The 26746-nt window shown below is 41.8% G+C and overlaps 1 protein-coding gene across 3 annotated transcripts in view; it reads right to left on the bottom strand.

Annotated features, from left to right (window-relative positions):
* The window catches only part of ZNF567 (zinc finger protein 567), a 66854-nt gene that overhangs the window by 23156 nt on the left and 16952 nt on the right, over positions 1-26746 (bottom strand). The window lies entirely within an intron of this gene.

Below are 26746 nucleotides of genomic sequence, written 5' to 3'. Positions count from 1 at the left end.
ATTCCGGTCAGGGGCATGTGCCTTGGCTGCAGGCACATCCCCAGTGGGAGGTGTGCAAGAGACAGCTGATCGATGCTTCTCTCTCATCGATGTTTCTAACTCTATCCCTCTCCCTTCCTCTCTGTAAAAAATCAATAAAATATATTAAAAAAAAAAGAATAAGGAAAATTGAAGGGAACTTTGGGACAACATGAACCATAACAACATCCACATCAGAGGGGTGCCAGAAGGAGAAGGAAGTAGCAAGGGATATATAAGCTCTGAAGAAATAATCCCTAATAGAAAACTTTCCTAACCTGGGGAAGGAAAAAGTCACACAAGTGCAGATAACACAGAGATTCCCAATCAAAAGGAACCCAAAATGACACACACCAAGATACATTATACTTAAAATAGCAAAGGTTAAAGACACAGAGAGAACCTTAAAGGTAGCAAGAGAGAAACAATTAATTACCTACAAGGGAATTCCCATAAGGCTGTTGGCTGATTTTTCAACAAAAACTCTACAGGCCAGAAGGAAATGGCATGAAATATTCAAAGTAATGAAAAACAAGGACCGGAAACCAAGTAAACACTATCCAGCAAGGCCATCATTTAAAATTAAAGGTGAAATAAGGAACTTCCCAGACAAGAAAAACAAAACCAAAACCAAACAAAAGAAATTCATTACCACCGACCCAGCATTGCAAGAAATGTTAAAGGGACAGCTTTCAGAAGTAGAAGAAATACAGAAATACACACACACCCCCCCACACACACACATACATATATACACACACACACACACACATATACTAGGTGTATCGGTTAATAATGCAGATTTTTCTCAATAGATGGAGTTACACATATGTTGATATATATGCGATTTAATATGTATGCTATTTTGTTGTATTGACAAGCTTCAAAACTTCATATGTCAAACTTTCAGAAGGCATTAACATCATAGATATTTTTATGCTTAAAAATGTCGAATTTCGTGCCAAAATAAAGAGCATTTGTGGGAAGTTTTAATTCATTACTTTATTTTGAAGAAAAGTGCTGCTGAATACTTCAGGAAGCTTTCATGGTTTCTGTGTCTCTTACCTGCTCCATCTCAAGATATTTGTGAATGCTGGTTTAAATGCTTTAAAAGTGATGATTTCAATGTGAAAGACACAGAATGTCCAGGTCAACCGAAAAAGTTTGAAGACCAACAATTACAAGCATTATTGGATGAAGATGCGTGTCAAACTCAAAAACAACTTGCAGAAAGATTACACGTTGCTCAGCAAACAATTTCTGATCGTTTACAGGCAATGGGAAAGATTTTAAAGGAAGGAAAACGGGTGCCACAACAACTGAATGAAAGACAAATGGAAAACCGAAAAGTCACCAGTAAAATGTTGCTTCAACAGCATGAAAGAAAGTCTTTTCTGCATTGAATTGTGACTGGTGATGAAAAGTGAATTCATTTTGAGAAACCCAAATGCACAAAATCATGGGTTGATCCAGGTCAACCATCAACATCGAATGCAAGGCCAAATCACTTTAGAAAGAAGACAATGCTCTGTGTTTGGTGGGATCAGGAAGGTGTGGTGTATTATGAGCTTCTAATACCAGGTGAGACTGTTAATACTGATCACTAGCGACAATAATCAATTTGAACCACGCTTTGATCATGAAATGACCAGAATGTGTCAGAAGACATGGCAAAGTAATTTTGCTTCATGATGACGCACCATCACACACTTCAAAACCAGTTAAAGACACATTAAAAGATCTTGCCTCGGAAGTATTCACCAGACCTTGCTCCTTCAGATTACCATTTGTTCTGATGATGGCACATGCACTTTCTAAGCAGCACTTCAAAACATACAAAGAAGTGGAAAATGAGGTCTCTGAATGGTTTGTCTCAAAACAAGAAAAGTTCTATTGGGACGGTATCTACAAATTACCTGAAAGATGGGGGAATGTGTAGCTAGCAATGGACATTACTTTGAATGAAGCACTTCTGATGTTTCTCTTGAAATTATCGTGTTTTCTTTGATTACAAAATCTGCATTATTAACTGGTACATCTAGTATATATATGAACTCTCTCTCTCTCTCTCTCTCTCTCTCTCTCTCTCTCTCTCTATATATATATATATATATATATATATGAACATAGACATAAAGAATAAAAATGGTAATAAGTAAATACCTATCAATAATAACCTTAAAAGTAAATGGATTAAATGCTCCCATCAAAAGACATAGGGTAGCCCTAACTGGTTTGGCTCAGTGGATAGAGCGTTGGCCTGCAGACAGACTAAAAGGTTCCAGGTTCGATTCTGGTCAAGGGCATGTACCTTGGTTGCAGGCACATCCCCAGTAGGGGGTGTGCAGAAAGCAGCTGATCAATGTTTCTCTCTCATCGATGTTTCTAACTCTCTATCCCTCTCCTTTCCTCTCTGTAAAAAAATCAATAAAATATATTTTTTAAAAAAGACAAAGGGTAGCTGAATAGATAAGAAAATCTGACCCATATATATGCTATCTACAAGAGGCCCACCTCAGAACAAAAGATTCACAAAGGAGGAAAGTGAAGGAATGGAAAAAATTATGCCATTCAAATGGAAACAAACAAAAAAGCTGGGGTAGCAATATTTATATCTGACAAAATAGATTTCAAAACAAAGGCTACAAGAAAAGACAAAGAAGGTGACTACATAATACTAATGGGACTGATCTAACAAGAGGATATAACCCTGATAAACATATATGCACCCAATATAGGCACACTTAAATATATAAAAATACTCTTGGTGGACTTTAAGGGATCGATTGACAGCAATATAGTCATACTAGGGAATTTTACCAACACACTCTTATCAATGAACTAGAGGCCCGGTGCATGAATTCATGCATTGGTGGGGTCCGGTGGGCCCGCCCTGATGGGGGCACATCGGGCAGGCTGGCTGTGGGATCTAATGCTGGAAGCTATAGCTTTCCCCCAGCTAGATCTAATTATACTTTAAGGATGGCCAAAAGAAAACCCACAACAGAACTGTTTTGCATTTCATGTGCCATGAGATAAAGTTGTTTATGTGTTGTTTGCAAATGTATATCAAGATGGATGATGGCCCTTGAATGATTTTTGCGTTCTTCTCGGGGCTCTACCCTCAGTTTCCCAATATGATCTTCATGTCTGTTTGTTTAAAAGTTTTTCTGTTTTTGAATGTACCTACCCTTCGCTTTTGCTCCTGGAAGCCCATGGGTCCTCTTTGCTGCCCCTTTGAAAGACAGATTGAAAGCTCACCTAATCTGCAAGGCACCACAATTTCACAAAATCCCCACCCAGCCTCTCTACATTCTTCAGCAAAGGGCCGCCATTCCGTTAAAGCTTAGGTCGCCTTTTTGGTTAATTTGGGAGGTCTCCTGGGGCTGCAGGCCATGGAGGGAGAATTCCACACCTTGGCTGCAGTATTAGCAGAGCCCTCTGGAGACTCTGATTAGGGCAGGAGGGACTGATAATTATTTACTTTTTTTTTTTTAATTAAATCTTTATTGTTCAGATTATTACATTTGTTCCTCTTTTTTTTCCCCCCCATAACTCCCCTCCTCCCAGTTCCCGCCCCACCCTCCGCCCTCACTCCCCACCCACTGTCCTCATCCATAGGTGCACTATTTTTGTCCAGTCTCTTCCCGCATCTCCCACACCCCTTTCCCCCCCAAGAATAGTCAGTCCATTCCCTTTCTATGTCCCTGATTCTATTATAATCACCAGTTCATTCTGTTCATCAGATTATTCACTTGATTCTTAGATTCACTTGTTGATAGATGCATATTTGTTGTTCATAAATTGTATCTTTACCTTTTTCTTCCTCTTCCTCTTCTTAAAGGATACCTTTCAGCATTTCATATAATCCTGGTTTGGTGGTGATGAACTCCTTTAGCTTTTCCTTATCTGTGAAGCTCTTTATCTGACCTTCAATTCTGAATGATAGCTTTGCTGGATAAAGTAATCTTGGTTGTAGGTTCTTGGTATTCATCACTTTGACTATTTCTTGCCACTCCCTTCTGGCCTGCAAAGTTTCTGTTGAGAAATCAGCTGACAGTCGTATGGGTATTCCCTTGTAGGTAACTGAGTTTCTTTCTCTTGCTGTTTTTAAGATTCTCTCTTTATCTTTTGCTCTTGGCATTTTAATTATGATGTGTCTTGGTGTGGTCCTCTTTGGATTCCTTTTGTTTGGGGTTCTCCGCGCTTCTTGGACCTGTAAGTCCATTTCTTGCACCAGGTGGGGGAAGTTTTCTGTCATTATTTCTTCAAATAGGTTTTCAATATCTTGCTCTCTCTCATCTTCTGGCACTCCTATAATTCTGATGTTGGTACGCTTGAAGCTGTCCCAGAGGCTCCTTACACTATCCTCGCATTTTTGGATTCTTTTTTCATTTTGCTTTTCCGGTTGGGTGTTTTTTGCTTCCTCGAATTTCAAATCATTGACTTGATTCTTGCGCTCCTCTGGTCTGCTGTCGGGAGTCTGTATAATATTCGTTATTTCAGTCCGTGTATGCTTAATTTCTAGCTGGTTCCCCAATATAAGATCGAGGGTCTCATTAGTTTTCTTGTAGATCTCATTAAGTTTATCGGCGGCTTCTAAACAGTTCTTGAGAGACCTTAAAAGTGTGGTTCTGAACTCTATATCTTCCATTGACAATTTTGTCCTGTTTCTTTGTCTCCGCATTTTGTTATGCTTCCTTGGTGCACCCCCTAGTGGTCTTTGTTCGCAGTCTTATAGTTAAATCTTGATTGTTGTAGCTAATTCCAGGGAGGGTTTGACCTCCAGGCCAGGTGGCTATGAGAATCAGCTGTGTCAGCAGTGAGAGAACTTCTGTCCTCTAGGGAGGTGCTAATCTAGCCTTTGCCTGAGGCTATCCGGCAAATGCCTGTGTGCAGGGCTTGGGCGGGGCGGGTCGCACAGGATCAACAGGGTGGGCTGGAGAGAGCAGTTATGGCGGCTCTCAGTCCTGTCCCCAGGGGCTCTGCCTCTCAGAGTCCCAGCACCCGCTGCAAAGCTCAGAGAGAAAGCTGCACTCGCTCTGACCAAAGCCAGACAGTCCCGCTTCTCCCGTTTGAGTCTGGGTCCCTAAAGACTCGCCCGGATCTGGAGCTCAGAGTCTGCGACTCCCTCCCGATTGAAAACGCCAACCGCGCCCTCCGCCGCCCGCCCGCTCCGCGCACTCCGCACCTCAGAATTTGACTTCAGCACTGTGCCTCCTCTGAGTGTCCGTATGCGTTTCTCTTTCCTCCTAGTTGTAGGACTTCCACTCAGCCGGCGTTCCTGTGGTTCTGGGTGCTGTCCCTTCCGTTTTTTGGTTTCACTTTTGAAGTAGTTGTTCAAAGCAGCAAACTCCGGCGTTAACCTATGCCGCCATCTTGGTTCTCCTATTTTCTTGTGCTTTCACTAAATGTACATGCATCAGGGAGCCAGGCAGTGATTTAGTGGTGCTGGGGCCGATCGGGGGCAGGACTGGCCAGAATGAGGGGCCATGGGTGGTTTCCTGGCTGGCCCCGCCCCTGATCAAGGTGGGGGCCCCACTTGGGGGCGGGGCTGGCTGGGGCAAGGGGCCCCAGTCATTCCAGTCATTCTGCCGTTTAGTCTCTGGGCTTTTATTATATAGGATAGATCTTCCAGGCAGAAGTCAACAAGGAAACAGCAACTTAAAGGACACACTAGATCAGATGGATTAACTGATATTTAAAGAACATTTTATTCCAAAGCAGCAGAATTTATGCTCTTCTCCAGTGCACATGGAGAATTCTAAAAGCTAGACCTCATGTTAGGGCACAACACAAGACTCAATGAATTAAAGATTTAAATCTATGAAGCAAGTTCTCTGAACATAATGGCATGAAATTAGAAAACAACTAAAATATAAGATAATAACATTAAGACACATGAAGCCTAAATAGCATGTTATCTATATATACAAAAGGCTAATATTCAAGTGTCCCCTCGGGAGTTTGACCAGGAGTTCGATTGCTTGCTATGATGTGCGCTGACCACCAGGAGGTGGCGCAGAACAAAAGAAGGCCCTGGCCAGCAGCCGGAAAGCCCCGACTGGCCCTGATTGCTGGCCAGGCTGAGGACCTTACCCGGTGCATGAATTTCATGCACCAGGCCTCTAGTTAAACAATAATAGGTTACTAATAAGATGAAGAAAGAAAGAAAAAATAACCTGGAAACAAATGAAAATTAACAACAACCCCAAATCTGTAAATACAGTGAAGGCAGTTATGAGAGGGAATTCGCATACTAGCCTACCACAGGAAGCAAAAATAAAAATAAAATAAATATTCTAACACTACACATTAGAAAAAACACCTAAGAAAGAAAAGGCAAGATGAGGTCAGGGTAAATAGAAGGAAATAAATAATAAAGATAAGAGATTTAATAAATGACAGACAGAAAAAAACACAAAAATGAATGAAACCAAGAGCTGGTTCTTTGAAAGATAAATAAGATTGATGAATCTTTAACAAAACTCATTGAGAAACAATGAAAGAACACCCAAATAATAAAATCAGAAGTGAAAAAGGTGAAGTAACAACTTACATCACAGAAATACAAAAGAATTGTAAGAAAATATTATGAACAATTATGTGCCAACAAATTGGACAACCTGGGTGAAATGAAAAAATTCCTAGAAGCATCTTCCAAAATGGAATTAGGAAGACATGAATAGACAGATAACCACTAATGAAATTTACCAAACATTCAAAGATAAATTAACATTCAAAGAAAAACTAACACCTATCCTCAAACTATTGCAAAATTTTCAATAGGAGGGATGCCTTCCAAGCTGTTTTTACAAGGCCAGCATTATCCTATTTCCAAAACCAGATAAAGACATAACAAAGAAAGAAAATTATAGGCCAATATCCCTGATGAACATAGATGCTAACACCCTCCACAAAATGTTAGTAAATCGAACCCAGCAGTACATTAAAAAGATCATACACCATGACAAAATAGGATGTATACTAGGAATGCAAGGCTAGGGTAATATTTGCAAATCAATAAGTTAAATAGATCCATAAACAAAATGAAAGATAAAAATCATATAATCATATCAATACATGCAGAAAAAGTATTCAATAAAATCCAGCACCCATTTATGATAAAACCTCTCAGCAAAGTGGAAATAGAAAAACCATATCTCAACATAATAAAAGCCATATATAACAAATCTAGAGTCAACATCATACTCAATGGGCTAAAACTAAAACCATTTTTCTGAAGATCAGAAACAAGAGAAGGATATCCACTTTTAGCACTCTTATTCAACATAGCAGTGGAAGTCCTAGAAATAGTGATCAGATGAAATAAAAGGCATCCAAATTGGAAAGGAAGAAGTAAAACTTCCAATATTTGCAGATGACATGATATTGAACATAGAAAACCCTAAAGACTCCACCAAAAAACTACTAGATTTAAAAAATGAATTTGACAATTTAGCAGGATACAAAATCAACATACAGAAATTGATGGCATATTTATACACCAATAATGAACTCTAAGAAAGAGAAACTAAGAAAAGGATCACATTTAAAATTGCAACAACAACAAAAATAAGTTACTAGGCATTTACATAACCAAGGAGGTAAATGGCTTGTACTCAGAAAACTATATGACACTGAAGAAAGACACAGAGGAAGATACAAACAAGTGAAAGCATATACCATGTTCATGGGGTTGGAGGAATTAATATAATTAACATGCCCATACTACCCAAAGCATTCTATAGACTGAATGCAATCCCTATTACAATACCAATGGCATATTTCAAAGACCTATATCAAATGCTCCAAAAATTTATATGAAAACAAAAAGGATTCCAAGTAGCTGCAACAATCTTGAGAAAGAAGAACAAAATTGGAGGGATCACAATACCAGATATCAAACTATATTGCAAAGCCCCTGTAATCAAAACAGCCTGATATTGGCACAAGAACAGGCAGATAGATCAATGGAATAGTACAAAGAGCCTATAAATGAACTCATGCTTTTATGGTCAATTGATATTTGACAAAGGAGGCAAGAACATACAATGAAGTAAAGACAGTCTCAACAAATGTTGGGAAAATTGGACAGGTACATGCAAAAAAAAATGAACCTAGACCAGCAACTTACACCATATCCTATATAATAATCCTATATAATAAAGAGGTAATATGCAAATTAACCCTCACACCCTCACAATATGGCTGCCTACGACCAGGCCGGCAGGAGGGTTAGTGAGGGACCATCAAACAACTGAAAAAGCAGTCTGCGTGGGGCGACCAGGCCAGCAGGGGGGTTAGTGAGGGACGACTAAATGACTGAACAAGCAGGCTGCATGGGGCAACCAGGCCGGCAAGGGGTTTAGTGAGGGACGACCAAATGACTGAATAGCAGGGGAGGCCGTGAGGGGTGACCAGGCTGGGAAGGGGGGGCAGCTAGGGGTGACCAGGCCAGCAGGGGGGGCAGTTGGGGGCGAACAGACTGGTGGGGGGGCACTAAGGGGTGACCAGGCTGGCGTGGGGGGGGCAGTTAGGAGCAACCAGGCCAGTAGGGAGGGGGCAGTGGGGGAGACCTGGCCAGCAAGGGGGGGGGGCCAGGGGCAACCAGACAGGCAGGCAGGTGAGCGATTAGGAGCCAGCAGTCCAGGATTGTGAGAGGAATGTCTGACTGCCGGCAGCCAGACATCCCCTGAGGAGTCCCGGATTGGAGAGGGTGCAGCCTGGGCTGAAGGGACCCCCCGCCCCCGTGCACAAATTTCGTGCACCGGGCCTCTAGTACAAGAATAAAAGACTTAAATGTAAGCAATGAAACCATAAAAATCCTTAAAGAAAACTTAGGCAGTAAAATCTCAGAGTAATATTTTTGCCAATATGTCTCTGAGGGCGAGGGAAACACAGGAAAAAATAAAGAAATGGACTACATCAAACTAAAAAGCTTCTGCACAGCAAAAAAACCAGCAACAAACAAAAAGGGAACCCACCATATGGGAGAACATATTTGCCAATGATTCATCTGATAAAAAGTTAATCTCTAAACATATCCTATGCAATAAAGAGGTAATATGCAAACTGACCCTCACTCCATCACACCACCACAAGATGGCTGCACTCACAGCAGAGGCAGGGTTCCTGTAACACAAGATGGATGCGCCCATAGCGGAGGTGGGGTTCCCGTAACAAGCTGTAACAAGCCATCAGCAGGGACCTGTGGCTGTGTGGCGCTGGGCCGGGGAGGAGGACCTGAGGCTGCATCCCCCGCCCAGTGGGGCTTAATGGGGGACCTCAGGCCATGCCCCCACCTGATGGGGCTTGTTGGGGGACCTCAGGCCATGTACCCCACCCGGCGGGGCTTGACAGGAGACCTCAGGCCATGCCCTCTGCCCGTGCCTGGCCGGGGGACCTGAGGCCGCATGCCCGGCCCAGCGGGGCTTGACAGGGGACCTCAGGCCATGCCCCCGCCCCTGTGCCGGGGGACCTCAGGCCACACCCGCCACCCTAGTGCTGGGCCGGGGGACCTGTGGCCGCACCCCCAGACCTGCGGGGCTTGACGGGGGACCTCAGGCCACGTCCCCTGCATGGTGGGGCTTGAAGGGGGACCTCATGTCATGCCCCCCACCCTGCAGGGCTTGATGGGGGACCTCAGGCTGCACCCCCTGCCCTGCGCCTGGCCAGGGGACCTGAGGCCGTGCGCCCAGCCCAGCAAGGCTTGACGGGGGACCTAAGACTGTGCCCCCACCCCAGCGCCTGGCCTAGGGACCTGAGGCAGTGTGCCTGGCCTGGCGGGGCTTGACAGGGCACCTGAAGCCGTGCCCCCCGCCCAGCGGGGCTTGATGGGGGTGGGGCCGGCCAGGTCTGGATCTTGCCCAATGGGGGTGGGGTCAGTCGGGTCTAGGTCTCGTGCAATTTCAAGGTGCATGCGGGTGGGCAGGGACTTGATTCTGGGTCCCGTGGTGCGCCCCAGACTCTGACAGGAGTAAGATTTTCATATACATTTTACTAATTTTCTTTCATCTCTGACACTTCTATAGAGAAAGGGCAAATAGCAATATTAAAATATTTCCTCTAATTAATTCCCTTTTAATGTGCATGAATTTCATGCACCGGGCCACTAGTATGTATATGTGTGTGTGTGTGTGTGTGTGTGTGTGTGTGTGTGTGTGTATATATATATATATATATATATATATATATATATATATATAAATTATACAAATGAAAACCAGAAAGGCAAACAATCCAATTAAAAAATGGACAAAGGACTTGAATAAATACTTCTCCAAAGAGGACATATAGATAGCCAACAGACATATAAAAAATGCTCAAGTACACTAATCATCAGGGAAATGCAAATTAAAACTAAAATGAGATATCACCTCACACCTGTCAGAATAGCTATTACCAAAAAATCAATAAACAACAAGTCATGGTGAAGACGTGCAGAAAAGGGAACCCTAGTGCACTGTTGATGGAATGGAGACTGAAGCAGCCACTGTGGTCAACGCTGTGGAGTTTCCTTAAAATATTAAAAATGGAACTGCCTTTTGACCCAGTGATCCTACTTCTGGGTATAGTCTGTAGGAAATAGGCCTCTGTGATCCGTCTCCAGCATAGTCAACTTTTACTGGAAACGTTTGTTTTCTAACTTCCTGCCATTATGGAAACAGAATTTAGGGAGGAAGGAAGAGAATGTAAGAGCAATGAAGTGTGGGCGTGGGCCAGCATCATGGTGAAAACCTCGGAGGTGCCTGCCTCAACTAGACAGTGGGAGGTGGAGGCAACTAGAAAAGGCCACAGCCCAATTTTTTGAAATGGCCCAATGGGAGACAATAAGACCTAGGTGACATATGAGGAAACAGGTGATCCCATAGTACTCAGCCAATGAGGAACCAGAGGAGGGACTGAATAAATGGGCTGTTTGCTGTCCCAGGTATGCCTGTACAACCGGTCGGACACCCACTCTAGAGAATGTATTGAAAGTCTCGTTTTTGCCATACTTCTGTCTCTGAGTCTGTTATTTGAATTCGGACAGGTGAGCATTTTTCACATTGTCTAAGAGTCTTGAACACCAATCAGAAAGAATATATGTACCCCTATGTTCATAGAAGAGTTATTTACAATAGCAAAGATCTGGAAAGAGCCCAAGTTCCCTATCAGTAGATGAACTGATAAAAACACTGTGGTACAGGGGGCCAAGATGGCTGCAGGATAAAAGGAATCTCTGACTGCTTGTTCCCAACACTGATGGACATGTGGCTGAACTTCAGGGAAACAGGTATGAAAAACCATTTCAGGTGAAGCTGGTATGAAATATTGTGAACAGAGAATGCAGAGAAAAGACACAGATGTAAAGAAGGTGATTCAACTCGCACAGGTGGGCGGGTGGGAAAACGGAGAGATATTATGGCAGCGGAGACCCTGCCCGCCTGGTAATGCTGGGTCTCAGCACCACACGGATTCCTAATTCAGAAAAACAGAGAAGAAAAGAGGAATCGGTGTTGCCCTGGGTGGAGGGAAGCAGTGGCGATTCAGTACTCTTTGGAAGCTCAAACCACAACATCCAGGCAAGAGCATTCTCTCTGTTGTAGCTTTAAGGATAATCCATTTGACCTGGAACTGAGGTAGGGGACATGCTGCAAAGCTCCACACCGCAGAGCTTGGCTGCAAGGTACACTCGGCAGTGACTCTGAGAGCCACCGTCCCCTCATAGAATATTGGGTATAGAGCCAGAGGAGGGCTGATCTGTGTGCCTAGGGAGAGAAAAGTGATTAGCCTTCCCTAATTCGCTTCCACCTCAAGTGCACGGACAGTGCCCAGCCCACAACCTGGGAATTTGGTAAATACACTATGTTCTGTGATTCGAGTCAAAGGAAACAGTGCAGGGCTAGAAATCTGCACTGGTAGGGCTTAGTCTGACAGTACAAGGGACAGGGACATTTCACCAGTTGGTGGAGGCTCTGCCCAAGGGCTGTCAGCACTGCAGAAAGATTAAAGTGCCAAGAAGGGCTGATTTTTATTTATTTGTTTGTTTGTTTGTTTTTATCCTCTCCTACTTTGAGTGGCGGCAAGGGAGTGCCAGGGAACCAGGTGGAGCTGAGATGTTGCAACAGTGTCTGCCCAGTGGGTTTCTGTCTGGGAAACAGAGGGGTGTGTGCTGGGCCCTTCAGCAGCATTACAGGGAAGGAGATCCAAGCTCCCCTGCGAGTACAGCCAGCCCAGCCCTGTGAAAGAGGAAGTGCCCACCTTCCCCCCTATAGATTACAAGCACTACCTCCAACATGAATCTGTTTAAACCACTTGGGCCAGGTCCCAATAGCCCCACAGAGCAAAGATCCATGGGGGAAGGGAGAACAACTTAGAACAGAGACATTCAAGGAGCAAGACACAGGCAGATCCAGTCTCTGGGCATCAGAGGACCCATCCACAGGACTGCTGGGGCTCTGCCCTGACAACTGTCAGACTGGTGGCTGAAAACCAGGCAGAGATAGTGACTCACATTGATTTAATCAGAGGCCCTACCAGGAGGCCTGTGACAGACACACCAAGGGGCCAGTTTTGGACCATAGTAGAGAAACATCCAGCAAACTCCACAAATAGCAGATCCAAAGAATGAATGCAGTAAACACAGTAGGCACTGAAATCTGGGAAGCTGAACTCCACTTTTTTTCTTTTTCTTTATTATTATTTTGTATATAATCTTCTCTGTATTTTTTATTTTAGTTTTCACTTTGTTTTTGCTTCTCTTTCTCTCTCTCTCATATCCTTTATTTCTTTTTCCTTTTGTCTATCTAGTTTTTTCTCTTTCATTTTTTTCCTGTTTTTCTCTTCCTATTTCCTGTATTCTTTTATTCACTATTATTACCTTTAATTATTATCAGTCCATATACATATGTATATTTCTCTTCCTCTCTTGTATTCTTTTTCCCCCCTTTCTTTTTCTTCACCTTCTTTCCTTTCACATTCACTTCCTTCATTTCCTTCTTTGTGCTCTCTAATCCTTTTGGTCTCTTGTATTATAGTATTCCTCCCCCCCCGCCCCCAACCCCTTTCTCTTTTCTTTTTTTTATTATTTTTTTAAATTAAATCTTTATTGTTCAGATTATTACATTTGTTCCTCTTCCCCCCCCCCCATAACTCCCCTCCTCCCAGTTCCCACCCCACCCTCCGCCCTCACTCCCCACCCACTGTCCTCATCCATAGGTGCACAATTTTTGTCCAGTCTCTTTTCGCATCTCCCACACCCCTTTCCCCCCCAAGAATAGTCAGTCCATTCCCTTTCTATGTCCCTGATTCTATTATAATCACCAGTTTATTCTGTACATCAGATTATTTATTCACTTGATTCTTAGATTCACTTGTTGATAGATGCATATTTGTTGTTCATAATTTGTATCTTTACCTTTTTCTTCTTCTTCCTCTTCTTAAAGGATTCCTTTCAGCATTTCATATAATACTGGTTTGGTGGTGATGAACTCCTTTAGCTTTTCCTTATCTGTGAAGCTCTTTATCTGACCTTCAATTCTGAATGATAGCTTTGCTGGATAAAGTAATCTTGGTTGTAGGTTCTTGGTATTCATCACTTTGACTATTTCTTGCCACTCCCTTCTGGCCTGCAAAGTTTCTGTTGAGAAATCAGCTGACAGTCGTATGGGTATTCCCTTGTAGGTAACTGAGTTTCTTTCTCTTGCTGCTTTTAAGATTCTCTCTTTGTCTTTTGCTCTTGGCATTTTAATGATGATGTGTCTTGGTGTGGTCCTCTTTGGATTCCTTTTGTTTGGGGTTCTCTGCGCTTCCTGGACTTGTAAGTCTATTTCTTTCACCAGGTAGGGGAAGTTTTCTGTCATTATTTCTTCAAATAGGTTTTCAATATCTTGCTCTGTCTCTTCTTCTGGCACCTCTATAATTCGGATGTTGGTACGCTTGAAGCTGTCCCAGAGGCTCCTTACACTATCTTTGTATTTTCGGATTCTTTTTTCATTTTGCTTTTCTGGTTGGGTGTTTTTTGCTTTTTCGCATTTCAAATCTTTGCCTTGATTCTTGCGCTCCTCTGCTCTGCTGTTGGGAGTCTGTATAATATACTTTATTTCAGTCAGTGTATGCTTAATTTCTAGTTGGTTCTTTATCACAACATCGAGGGTCTCATTAGATTTCTTGTAGATCTCATTAAGTTTATCGGCAGTTTCTAGAAAATTATTGAAAGACCTTAAAAGTGTGGTTTTGAGCTCTATATCCTCCAATTCTGACATTTCTGTCCTGTTTCTTTGTCTCTGCATTTTTTTATGCTTTCTTGGTGCACCCCCTTGTGGTCTTTGAGCGCAGTCTTGTTGTAATTAAGCCTTGATTGTTGTCGGTAATACTGGGGGGAATTTGACCTCCAGGCCAACTGGCTGTGAGAATCAGCTGTGCCTGCAGTGGGAGAACTTCTGTCCTCTAGGGAGGTGCTAATCTAGCCTTTGCCTGAGGCTATCTGGCAAATGCCTCTGTGCAGGGCTTGGGCGGAGTGGGTCCCAGGGGATCTACAGGGCGGGCGGAGCAAGCAGTTATGGCTGCTCTCAGTGCAGTCCCCAGGGGCTCTGCCTCTCATAGAGTCCCAGCAACCACTGCAAACCTCAGAGAGAAAGCTGCCTTCGAGTTCCAACCGAAGCCAGACAGTCCCGCTTCTCCTGTTTGAGTCTGGGTCCCTAGAGACTCGCCTGGATCTGGAGCTCAGAGCTTGAGACTCCCTCCTGATTGAAACAGACAACCGTGCCCTCAGCCACCAGCCCGCTCCGCATGCACTCTGCACCTTAGTATTTTACTTCAGCTCTGCGCCTCCTCTGAGTCTCGGTATGCTTTTCTCTTTCCTCCTAGTTGTAGAACTTCCACTCAGCCAGCCTTCCTGTGGTTCTGGATGATGTCCGTTCCGTCTTTTAGTTGTATTTTTGAAGTGGTTTTTCGAGGCAGCAAACTCTGGCGTTAACCTATGCTGCCATCTTGGTTTCTCCTTCTCTTTTCTTATTCCTTCTTGGAGTGGTTTTGTTCTTATTATCAGTTTTTATGGATTTTTATTGAGAGAGTGGGAGGGAGTGTGCGGGCTGACGTTCTAACCACTAAGCAATGTCGGCCAAGGCTGTATGTGTGTTCTTTTCCGTTTGTTCTGTCAACACCTGTATATCAGCTGCCATGACATGATTGGGATTGAGCCTCAGTCAGCCAGCAAGCCCACCCATGAAAGGGACAACAGTAATCAAGAGCCAATTACAATAGGAGGGCCCACATAACCCACAGTAGGGATATTTCTAGAGCACCCAGCTCAGAAGATCAAGGAGACTATACTACAAGACACCCACTACAGAAGGCCACACCAACAGTAGTGGAAGTCATAGCTAACCTGCTTAATATATATAATAAAAGCATGAAGAGGCAGCCAAAAGGGGGAGACAGAGAAATAGGCCCCTTATAAAAGAACAAGAGATTCTCCAGAAGAAGAGTTAAATGAAGTGGAGATAAGCAATTTATCAGATATAGAATTAACATTAATGGTTATAAGGATGCTCAACACCATGAAAGAAGACATAGAAAGTATGAAAAACAACCAGTCGAAAATGAAGAATGACATAGCAAAAATAAAGAATACACTGGAAGGATTAAACAGTAGAGTAGAGGAAGCTGAAAATCAAATCAGTGAATTAAAAGACAGTGTACAGAAAATCACTCAATCAGAGAACCAAAGAGAAAATAATAATTATAAAGCAGGAGCACAGTGTAAGGGAACTTTAGGATAATATGAAACATAACAAAATCTGCATCATAGGAGGACCAGAATGATAAGAAAGTGAACAAGGGATAGAGAACATATTTGAAGAAATAATGGCAGAAAACATCCCTAACATAGCAAAGGAAAAAGTCACACAAGTTCAGGAAACACAGAGAGTCCCAAACAAGATAAACTCAAAGAGGCCCACACCATGACATATCATAATTAAATGCAAAAATAAAAAACACAGAGAGAATATTAAAGGCAGCAAGAGAAAAGCAATTTGTTAGCTACAAAGGAGAACCGATAAGGCTGTCAGCTGATTTCTCAACAGAAACACTATAGGTCAGAAGGGATTGGCATGAAGTACTCAAAATAATGAAAAACAAGTATTTGAAACAAAGACTACTCTATCTAGCAAGGCTATCATTCAACATGGAAGGTGAAATAAAGAGCTTCCCAGACCAAAAAAAGGACTAAAGGAGCTTAGTATCATCAAACCAGCACTGTAAGAAATGTTAAAGGGCCCTAACCGGTTTGGCTCAGTGGATAGAGCATCAGCCTGTGGACTCAAGGGTCCCAGGTTCGATTCTGGTCAAGGGCATGTACCTTGGTTGCAGGCACATCCCCAGTAGGGGGCGTGCAAGAGGCAGCTGATCAATGTTTCTCTCTCATCGATGTTTCTGACTCTCTAACCCTCTCCCCTCCTCTCTGTAAAAAATCAATAAAATATATTTAAAAAAAAAAAGAAATGTTAAAGGGACTGCTGGAAGAAGAAGAAATATATAGAGCAGTGGTTCTCAACCTTCTGGCCCTTTAAATACAGTTCCTCATGTTGTGACAATCATAAAATTATTTTTGTTGCTACTTCATAACTGTAATGTTGCTACTGTTATGAATCGTAATGTAAATATCTGATATGCAGGATGGTTTTAGGCAACCCCTGTGAAAGGGTCGTTCGACTGCCAAAGTGGTCGCAACCCACAGGTTGAGAACCACTGATATATAGTGAGGAACATAGGCATAAAGAATAAAAATGGTGCCCAGCCGGCATGGCTCAGTGGTTGAGTGTCGACCTATGAACCAGGAGGTCACCGGTTCAATTCTCAGAGCACATGTGTGGGTTGCAGGCTCAATCCCCAGTAGGGGATATGCAGGAGACAGCCAGTCAATGATTCTCTTTCATCATTGATGTTTGTCTCTCTCTCACTCTCCCTTCCTCTCTGAAATCAATAAAAATAAAAATATTTTAAAAAGTATAAAAATGGCAATAAATAAGTACCTATCAATAATAACCTTAAATGTAAATGGATTAAATGCTCCATGCAAAAGACATAGGGTAGCTGAATGGATAAAAAAACATGACCCACATATATGTTTGTCTTTTACAGACCCTCCTCAGAACAAAAGACTAACTCTGATTAAAAGTGAAAGGTTAGACTAAAGATGGCGGCTGGCAGGATGGAGGTGAGGGAGAGGATGTGAGTGAGTGAGAGGGTGAAGGGAGAGTGTGTGTATGAGTGTGGTATGTGTGTGAGTGAGGGATAGTTAAATCCGACAGGAGTACCAGGGGCCAGCAGACCAGACTCTCCTGGGCAGAGAGAGGCTGCTACCGCTGCGGGCACTCCCCGGACTGCGGGACTCAGGCACGGAGTCCATGCCATCTTGAAGGGGAGAGCGCCCATCTGGAAACTCATCAACACCACCATCCAGACAGGCCTTGGACACTGCATGCGAACCAGCAGCCGCTCCAGCCAAAATCTTGCTGCCCCGCCCACAGACTCGCAGACCCTGGGATCTCCACCTCCAAAGGAGGACCGTGCCTGCAGCGGTAGGTGCAGCCTCCCCCTCCCCAGCCACAGACCTTCGGGCACCACAGTTGCGCGTTTCCAGCATGCAAGCCTCTGGAGCCCACCACCCCACAGGCAGCCCCTGGGAGCTACTGCAGGCGCCCGCTGAGTGCAATGTTGTGCAAACGGGGGTGCACTGCTCCATAGGAGAAATTCTGAATTCACTCTCCTGAACAACTACCAATAGACACTGTCACACAATTTCAATGCCAGGGCCCCTTAGGGTGCATCAGAGCTCTGCGTGCATGCCGCATGCCAGAATTGCACTGCCAAAGTTGCGGTTTCCAGCAGGCAGGCATCTGAAGCCCACCACCCCACAGGCAGCCCCTGGGAGCCTATGCGAGCCCCCCACTCGGTGCGATATTGTACAGACTGTGGCACACTGCCCCATAGGAGAAATTCTGAATTCATTCTCCTAAATAATGGCCAATAGACACTGTTGCACAATTTCAATGCCAGTGCCCGTTAGGGTGCGTCAGAGCTCTGCGCGCATGCCGCAATCACACCGCCAGAGTCGTGTTTTCTAGCAGGCAGGCACCTAGATCCGACCACCCCACAGGCAGATCTGGGGAGCCACTGTGAGCCTCGCTGAGTGCAATATTGTGCAAACGGGGGTGCACTGCCCCACAGTAAAAATTCTGAATTCACTCTCCTGAATAACGGCCAATAGACACTGTTGCACAATTTCAATGCCAGGGCCCCTTAGGGTACCTCGGAGCTCCACTCCACAAATCCACCACAGGTACCCCTGTGAGCTGCCACTGGGAGCATGTGTATCCATCCACAAACACAGTAGCAAAGACTGAGTCTTCCCACTCTATAGCTGCAGAACTCTGGACACTATAGTCGTACTTTTCCAGCGCTAAGGCCTCCTGAGCCCACTGTGCCACAGGTGTGTTCTTATCCTAACAAGGGTGCATTGCCCCAACAATAGAAATTCTGAATACTCTCATCCTGGATACCTGCCCACAGACGCCTCGATCGCTTGGCTTCAACAGGGCCCTTCAGAGTGCGCCAGGATGCCGCACTGGCTAGCACACTGCGGGTGCCCCTGTGAGCTACCACTGGGAGTGTGGGTAGCCAACCACAGGCCCAGTGGCAAAAACTGAGTCTTCCCACCCTAAGCTACAGAACTCGGGACACCACAGTTGTGCCTTTCTAGTGTGCAGGCCTCCTGAGCCCTACCACCCTGACAGACAGCTTCTGGGTACCTCTGTGAGCCCCTGCTGGGCACGTGCGATTTTAGCCAAGGATGCAAGGCAGCAAAAATTGGAACATACCTCTCACCAGCTGCTGACATCTGGACACCACGGTTGCACCTTTCCAGCTCGCAGGCCTACATCAAGAAAACCCAAATAGCTCAAGTAGGGAGCTACACTAGATTGCCAAGCTCAGGAGAACTGAGAGATCACACCAGCAGCACCCTCCTCAAAAGGACCGGGGTAGCAAAACAGTAGGATCCAGGACACAGAAACAATTAAAATGTTAGAGAAAAACATGGGGAGACAAAAAAGCAACCCCCAAAGGAAAGAAAAAGAGGAATCACCAGAGAGGGAGTTAAATGAAACCGAGGCAAATAACTTCTCAGAGACAGAATTCAGAGTAATGGTTATAAGAATGCTCAAACAGCTGGATGACAAATACAAGCAACTCAATGACAAATACACACAACTCAATGAGAATTATAAGGAGCTGAATGAGAATGTCACCAATATGAAAAGGACTCAAGAGGAAATGAAAAACGACCTAGCTGCAATAAAGAACAAAATGAAAGGCATGAATAGTAGACTAGAAGAGGCTGAGGACCGCATCAGCGAGCTAGAAGACAGGGTAGGAAAAAACACACAAACACAGCAGCAACTGGAAAGAAAAATTAAAAAACAAGGGAAGATCCGAAGGGAGCTTTGGGACAACACAAAATGAAACAACATCCGCATAACAGGGGTACCAGAAGGAGAGGAAGAGAAGCAAGGAATAGAAAACCTGTTTGGAGAAATAATGACAGAAAACTTCCCCGATATTGGCAAGAAAAAAACTATGCAAATCCAAGAAGCACAGAGAGTCCCAAACAAGATAAACCCAAAAAGACCACCAACACCTAGACACATCATAATTAAATTGGCAAACATCGACGACAAAGTATGAATCTTAAAAGCTGCTAGAGAGAGAAAGAAAGTTACATACAAGGGATCTCCCATTAGAATATCGATGGATTTCTCAACAGAAACACACCAGGCTACAAGGGAATGGAATGAAATATACAAAGTGATGCAAACCAAGGGACTGAATCCCAGAAATCTATACCCAGCAAGGCAATCATTTAAAATTGAAGGTGGAATCAGGAGCTTCACAGACAAAAAAGGACTAAGAGACTTTATTACCACCAAGCCAGCAATGCAAGAAATGCTAAAGGGACTGCTGTAAAGAGAAGAAACAGAAAGGCAAGAAAAAACACAAATATTAAGAATAAAAATGACGACAAACAAGTACTTATCAATAATAACATTAAATGTAAATGGATTAAATGCCCCAATCAAAAGACATAGGGTAGCTGAATGGATAAGAAAACACCACCCATATATCTGCTGTCTACAAGAGACCCACCTGAGAACAAAGGACTCACAAAGACTGATAGTGAAGGGATGGAAAAAAATTTTTCAGGCAAATGGAAATGAGAAAAAAGCTGGGGTTGCAATACTTATATCTGACAAAATAGACCTTAAAGTAAAGACCATAACAAGAGATAAGGAAAGCCAGTACATAATACTAAAGGGAGCAACCCAACAAGAAGATATAACTCTGGTAAATATATATGCACCCATTACAGGAGCACCCAAATACATAAAACAACTTCTGGAAGATATCAAGGGAGAGATCGATAGCAAAAAAGTCATAGTAGGGGACTTTAATACCCCACTGACATCACTAGATAAATCCTCTAAACAAAAAATCAGCAAGTAAACATCAATCCTAAATGACTCACTAGATCAGATGGACTTAATTGACATCCTCAGAATATTTCACCCCAAAGCAACAGAATATATATTCTTCTCCAGTGCACACGGGACATTTTCAAAGATAGACCACATATTAGGTCATAGGCAAAGTCTCTTCAAATTCAAGAGGATAGAAATCATAACAAGCATCTTCTCAGATCACAGTGGAATAAAACTAGAAATCAAGTACAATAAAAACAATGGAAAAAATCAAACACTTGGAGGCTAAATAGCATGCTATTAAACAATGATTGGGTTACCAAAGAGATCAAAGAAGAAATAAAAAGCATCCTGGAAACAAATGACAATGAAAACACAACAATCCAAAATCTATGGGACACAATGAAAGCAGTCCTGAGAGGGAAGATCATAGCTCTACAAGCCTACCTCAAAAACAAGAAAAAATGGTAACAAATTATCTGACGCTGAAACTTAAAGAATTAGAAAGAGAGCAACAAGAAAAGCCCACAGTATCCAGAAGGAGGAGATAATAAAGATCAGAGCAGACATAAACGACATAGAGACCAAAAAAACCAAAAAAACACACCAAAAGATCAATGATACCAAGAGCTGGTTCTTTGAAAGGATAAACAAGATTGATGAACCTTTAGCCAGGCTCACCAAGAAACAAAGAGAGAGGACCCAAATAAACAAAAACAGAAATGAAAGAGGTGAAGTAACAACTGATCCCACTGATATACAAAGGATTGTAAAAAAAATACTACAAACACCTCTACTCCAACAAACTGGACAACCTGGATGAAATGGACACATTCCTAGAAAAATACAAGCTTCCAAAACTCAACCAGGAAGAATAAAAAAACCTGAATAGGCCGATAACTAGTGATGAAATTGAAACAGTAATCAAAATGCTTCTAGCAAACAAAAGCCCTGGACCAGATGATGGCTTCACAGGGGAGTTTTACTGAACATTCAAAGAAGAACTAAAACCAATCCTTCTCAGACTATTCCAAAAAATTCAAGAGTAAAGCACACTTCCAAGCTCTTTCTATGAAGCCAGCATTACCCTAATCCCAAAACCAGATAAAGACACCAGAAAGAAAGAGAATTACAGGCCAATATCCCCGATGAACATAGATGCTAAAATCCTCAACAAAATTCTAGCAAACCGGATCCAGCATTACATTAGAAAGATCATACACCATGACCAAGTGGGATTTATTCCAGCGATGCAACGCTGGTACGATATCTGCAAATCAATAAACGTGATACACCATATAAACAAATTGAGAGACAAAAATCACATAATCATATCAATTGATGCAGAAAAGGGCATTTGACAAAGTCCAACACCCTTTTCTGATAAAAATGCTCAGCAAAGTGGGAATAGAAGGGTCATACCTCAACATAATAAAAGACTTATATGAAAAACCTACAGCCAACATCATACTCAATAGGCAAAAACTAAAAACATTTCCCTTAAGATCAGGAACAAGACAGGGATGTCCGCTTTCACCACTCCTATTCAACATAGTACTGGAAGTGCTAGCCAATGCAATCAGACAAGAAGAAGAAATAAAAGGTATCCAAATTGGTAAAGAAGAAGTAAAATTGTCCCTATTCGCAGATGACATAATATTGTACAGAGAAAACCCTAAAGACTCCATCAAAAAATTATTAGGATTAATAAATGAATTTGGCAATGTAGCAGGATACAGAATTAATGCCAAAAAGTCAATGGCCTTTTAATACACCAACAATGAACTTACAGAGAGATTAAAAAAACAATCCCTTTTATCACTGCACACACAAAAAAATTAAGATACCTAGGAATAAACTTAACTAAGGAGGTAAAAGACCTATATGCTGAAAACTACAGGATGTTGAAAAAAGAGATAGAGGAAGACATAAACAGATGGAAGAACATACCATGATCATGGATTGGTAGAATCAACATCATTAAAATGTCCATACTATCCAAAGCAATCTATAAATTCAATGCACTCCCCATTAAGATACCAACGGCATATTTCACAGACCTAGAACGAACTCTCCAAAAATTCATCTGGAATAAGAAAAGACCCCGAATAGCTGCAGCGATCCTGAGAAAGAAGAACGAAGTAGGAGGGATCTCAATACCAGATATCAAGCTGTATTACAGAGCCAATGTTCTCAAAACTGCCTGGTACTGGCACAAGAACAGACATATAGATCAATGTAATAGAATAGAAAACCCCGAAATCGACCTGAACCAATATGCTCAATTAATATTTGACAAAGGAGGCAAGAACATACAATGGAGTCAAGACAGTCTCTTTAATAAATGGTGTTGGGAAAATTGAACAGATACATGCAAAAAAAAAAAAAATGAAACTAGACCACCAACTTACACCATACACAAAAATAAACTCAAAATGGATAAAGGACTAAAATGTAAGACAGGAAACCATAAAAATACTAGAGGAATCCAAAGGCAACAAAATCTCAGACATATGCCGAAGCAGTTTCTTCACTGATACAGCTCCTAGGGCATTGGCAACTAAAGAGAAAATAAACAAATGGGACTACATCAAAATAAAAAGCTTCTGCACTGCAAAAGAAACCATCAACAAAACAACAAGAACGCCCACTGCATGGGAGAACATATTTGCCAATGTTATCACCGATAAGGGTTTAATCTCCAACATTTATAGGGAACTCTTACAACTTAACAAAAGGAAGATAAACAATCCAATCAAAAAATGGGCAAAGGACCTAAATAGACACTTTTCAAAAGAGGACATTCAGGAAGCCAAGAGACATATGAAAACACGCTCAAAGTCACTAATCATCCGAGAGATGCAAATCAAAACAACAATGAGGTACTATCTCACACCTGTCAGAATGGCTATCATCAACAAATCAACAAACAACAAGTGCTAGAGAGGATGTGGAGAAAAAGGAACCCTCCTGCACTGCTGGTGGGAATGCAGACTGGTGCAGCCACTGTGGAAGACAGTATGGAGTTTCCTCAAAAAACTAAAAATGGAACTCCCATTTGACCCAGTAATCCCACTTCTAGGAATGTATCCCAAGAAGCCAGAAACACCAATCAGAAAGGATATATGCATCCCTATGTTCACAGCAGCACAATTTACCATAGCTAAGATTTGGAAACAGCCTAAGTGCCCATCAACAGATGAATGGATTAGAAAACTGTGGCACAGCTACATAATGGAATACTACGCTGCTGTAAAAAAGAAGGAATTCCTACCATTTGCCACAGCATGGATGGAACTGGAGAGCATTATGCTAAGTGAAATAAGCCAGTCAGAGAAGGATAAATACTACATGATCTCACTCATTTGTGGGATATAATGAACAACATAAACTGATGAACAAGGACAGATCCAGAGACAGAGAGGCATTGATTGGACTGTCGGGCCTTGGAGGGAAGGTAGGGGAGGGTGGGGGTAAGGGGGAGAGACCAACCAAAGGACTTATATGCAAGCATATAGGCCTAACCAATGGACACGGACAACAGGGGGGTGAGGACATGAGCGGGGGAATAGGGGGTAAAGTGGGGATAAGGACACATATGTAATATTTTAATCAATAAAAATAATTAACAGTAAAAAAAAAAGTGAAGGGTTAGAAAAATATGTTCCATGCAAATGTAAACTAAAAAAAGGCTGGGGTACCAATACTTATATGTCACAAAATAGACTTCACAAGAAAGGCCATAATAAGAAACAAAAGAGATCATTACATAATACTAAAGGGAGAGATCAAATAAGAGAATATAATCCTGATAAACATAAATGCACCTCACAGTAGAGCAACTAAATGTAAAAAAAAAAACACTCTTGGAGGACTTTAAAAGAGACATTGATAGCAACACAGTCATACTAGGGGACTTTAACACTCCACTAATAGGACAGATATGCCAGACAAAATATTAAGAAGGAAACAGCATCCCTAAATGGCACACTAGATCAGATGGATTCAACTGATATTCACATAACATTTCATCAAAAAGTAGCAGAATATACATTCTTCTCCATTGCACATGGAACATTGCCAAAGGATAGATCACATCTTAGGACACAGAATAAGTCTTAACAAATTAAAAAAGATTGAAATCATATCAAGCATCTTCTCAGATCACAATGGCATGAAAGAAGAAATCAAATCATAATAAAAAAAAACCTCAAAAACATTCAAACACACGGAGGCTAAATCGTATGCTATTAGACAATGAATGGGTTACCAATGAAATCAAGGAACATATCAAAAACTTCTTAGAAACAAATGGAAATAAACACACAACCACACAAAACCTATGGGACACAACAAAAGCAAGTCTTGAGAGGAAAGTTCATAATAGCATTACAGGCCTACCTCAAGAAGTAAGAAAAATCTCAAATAATCTGACCCAACACCTCAAAGAACTAGAAAAGGAACAAGAAAAGCCCAGAGTAAGTAGAACAAAGGAAATAATAAATATCAGAGGGGAAATAAATGACATAGATTCTAAAAAAAGATAATGAAAAGATCAACAAAACTGAGAATTGGTTCTTTAAAAACATAAACAAGATTGTGAACTTTTAGCCAAACTCAATACAAAATGAATTGCCCTGACAGATAACATATTGATTGCTCGATCTCTTGGTAAATATGGCATCATGTGCATGGAGGATGTGATTCATGAGATCTATACTATTGGAAAACACTTCAAAGAATCAAACAACATCCTGTGGCCCTTCAAATTACCTTATCCATTAGTTAGAATGGAGGAAAAGACCACCCATTTTGTAGAAGGTGGAGATACTGGTAACAGGGAAGACCAGATCAATAAGGTCATTAGAAGGATGAATTAAGGTATCTACCATGGTTATTTTGTAATCTAGTCAGTTAATAAACAGTGACTGCTTTAAAATTGAAAACAAAAAAAGAGTTAATGATAGCTCTTTTGCTCAAGCCTATCATGCTGACAGGATTGGGAATGTGTTGTGGTCTTTATACTGCCAACAAGCTCCAGAGCCACCAATGAGATCAGAAGGGCATGATAAACAGTACAAGAAAGCCCATTTGGGCTCAGCCCTAAAACCCAACCATTTTGGAGGTGCTTCCCAAGTAAAGGGAATTGTGCTAGAAAAAGTAGGGGTTAAAACCAAACAGCCGAAATCTGACATTAGGAGTATGTCAGGGTCTAACTGACCAAGAATGGAAAAAAAAAATCACAGCCTTGTACCCAATGATGGTTGTTTGAAGTTTTATTGAGGAAAATGATGAAGTTTGGGTTGCTAAATCTGGTCACAAAGGTTTATAAAATAGATAATGTTGCCCAGATGGTGTGGCTCAGTGGTTGAGCATTGACCTATGAACTAGGAGGTCATGGTTCAATTCTCAGTCAGGGCACATGTTCAGGTTGAGGGCTCAATCCCTAGTAGGGTGTGTGCAGGAGGCAGCCAACTGATGAATCTCATCACTGATATTTCTGTCTCTCTCTCCCTCTCATTCCTCTCTCTGAAATAAGTAAAAAACATATAAAAAATAGAAAATGTCTCTTTTGGCCTTATACTAGTACAAAGGCAAAAAGAAAAGACCAAGATCCTAAGATTTGATGTTGGAAACATCAAATTAATAAGTTTTCATTTGCGCAAAAAAAAAAAAAGTTAATGAGAGTATTATACTAGATCTTAAAAGAAAACAGAGTACTTTCTAATTTATTTTATGAAGTGACTGTTACACTGTTACCAAAACCAGAAAAAGACATTAAAAGAATATTACAGAGCAGTTTCCCTGATAAATTCTGATAAAAATTTAAAAATAGATCGATGATGACTCCCTCAAAACAACAAAAACAAAAAAAATAATAAATTTAAAAATATACTAGCAAATTGAATAAAGTGACATATAAAAAGCATTACACATTATGACCAAGTGGTGCTTATTGGAATACAAGGTTGATAGAACATCTGAAAACCAATAACAGTCATTATAATATCAGAATAAAGTAGGAAAACTATATGATTATTTTAAATGAAGAAAAAGCATTAGATAAAATTTTAAATTTACATATATTTGCTGTCACCAATTCTATTAACACTGTAGATATTACATAATTAGAAAAAAATGAGGCATACAGACTGGAAAGGGAGAAGACAAACTATTTACAGATAACATGATTAGATATGTAG

The sequence above is a fragment of the Myotis myotis genome, unplaced genomic scaffold, assembly GCF_014108235.1.
Source record: "Myotis myotis isolate mMyoMyo1 unplaced genomic scaffold, mMyoMyo1.p scaffold_m19_p_19, whole genome shotgun sequence".
Taxonomy (NCBI): domain Eukaryota; kingdom Metazoa; phylum Chordata; class Mammalia; order Chiroptera; family Vespertilionidae; genus Myotis; species Myotis myotis.
The sequence above is the reverse complement of the archived record's forward strand: the minus strand, read 5'-3'. Positions and strand labels throughout refer to the sequence as shown.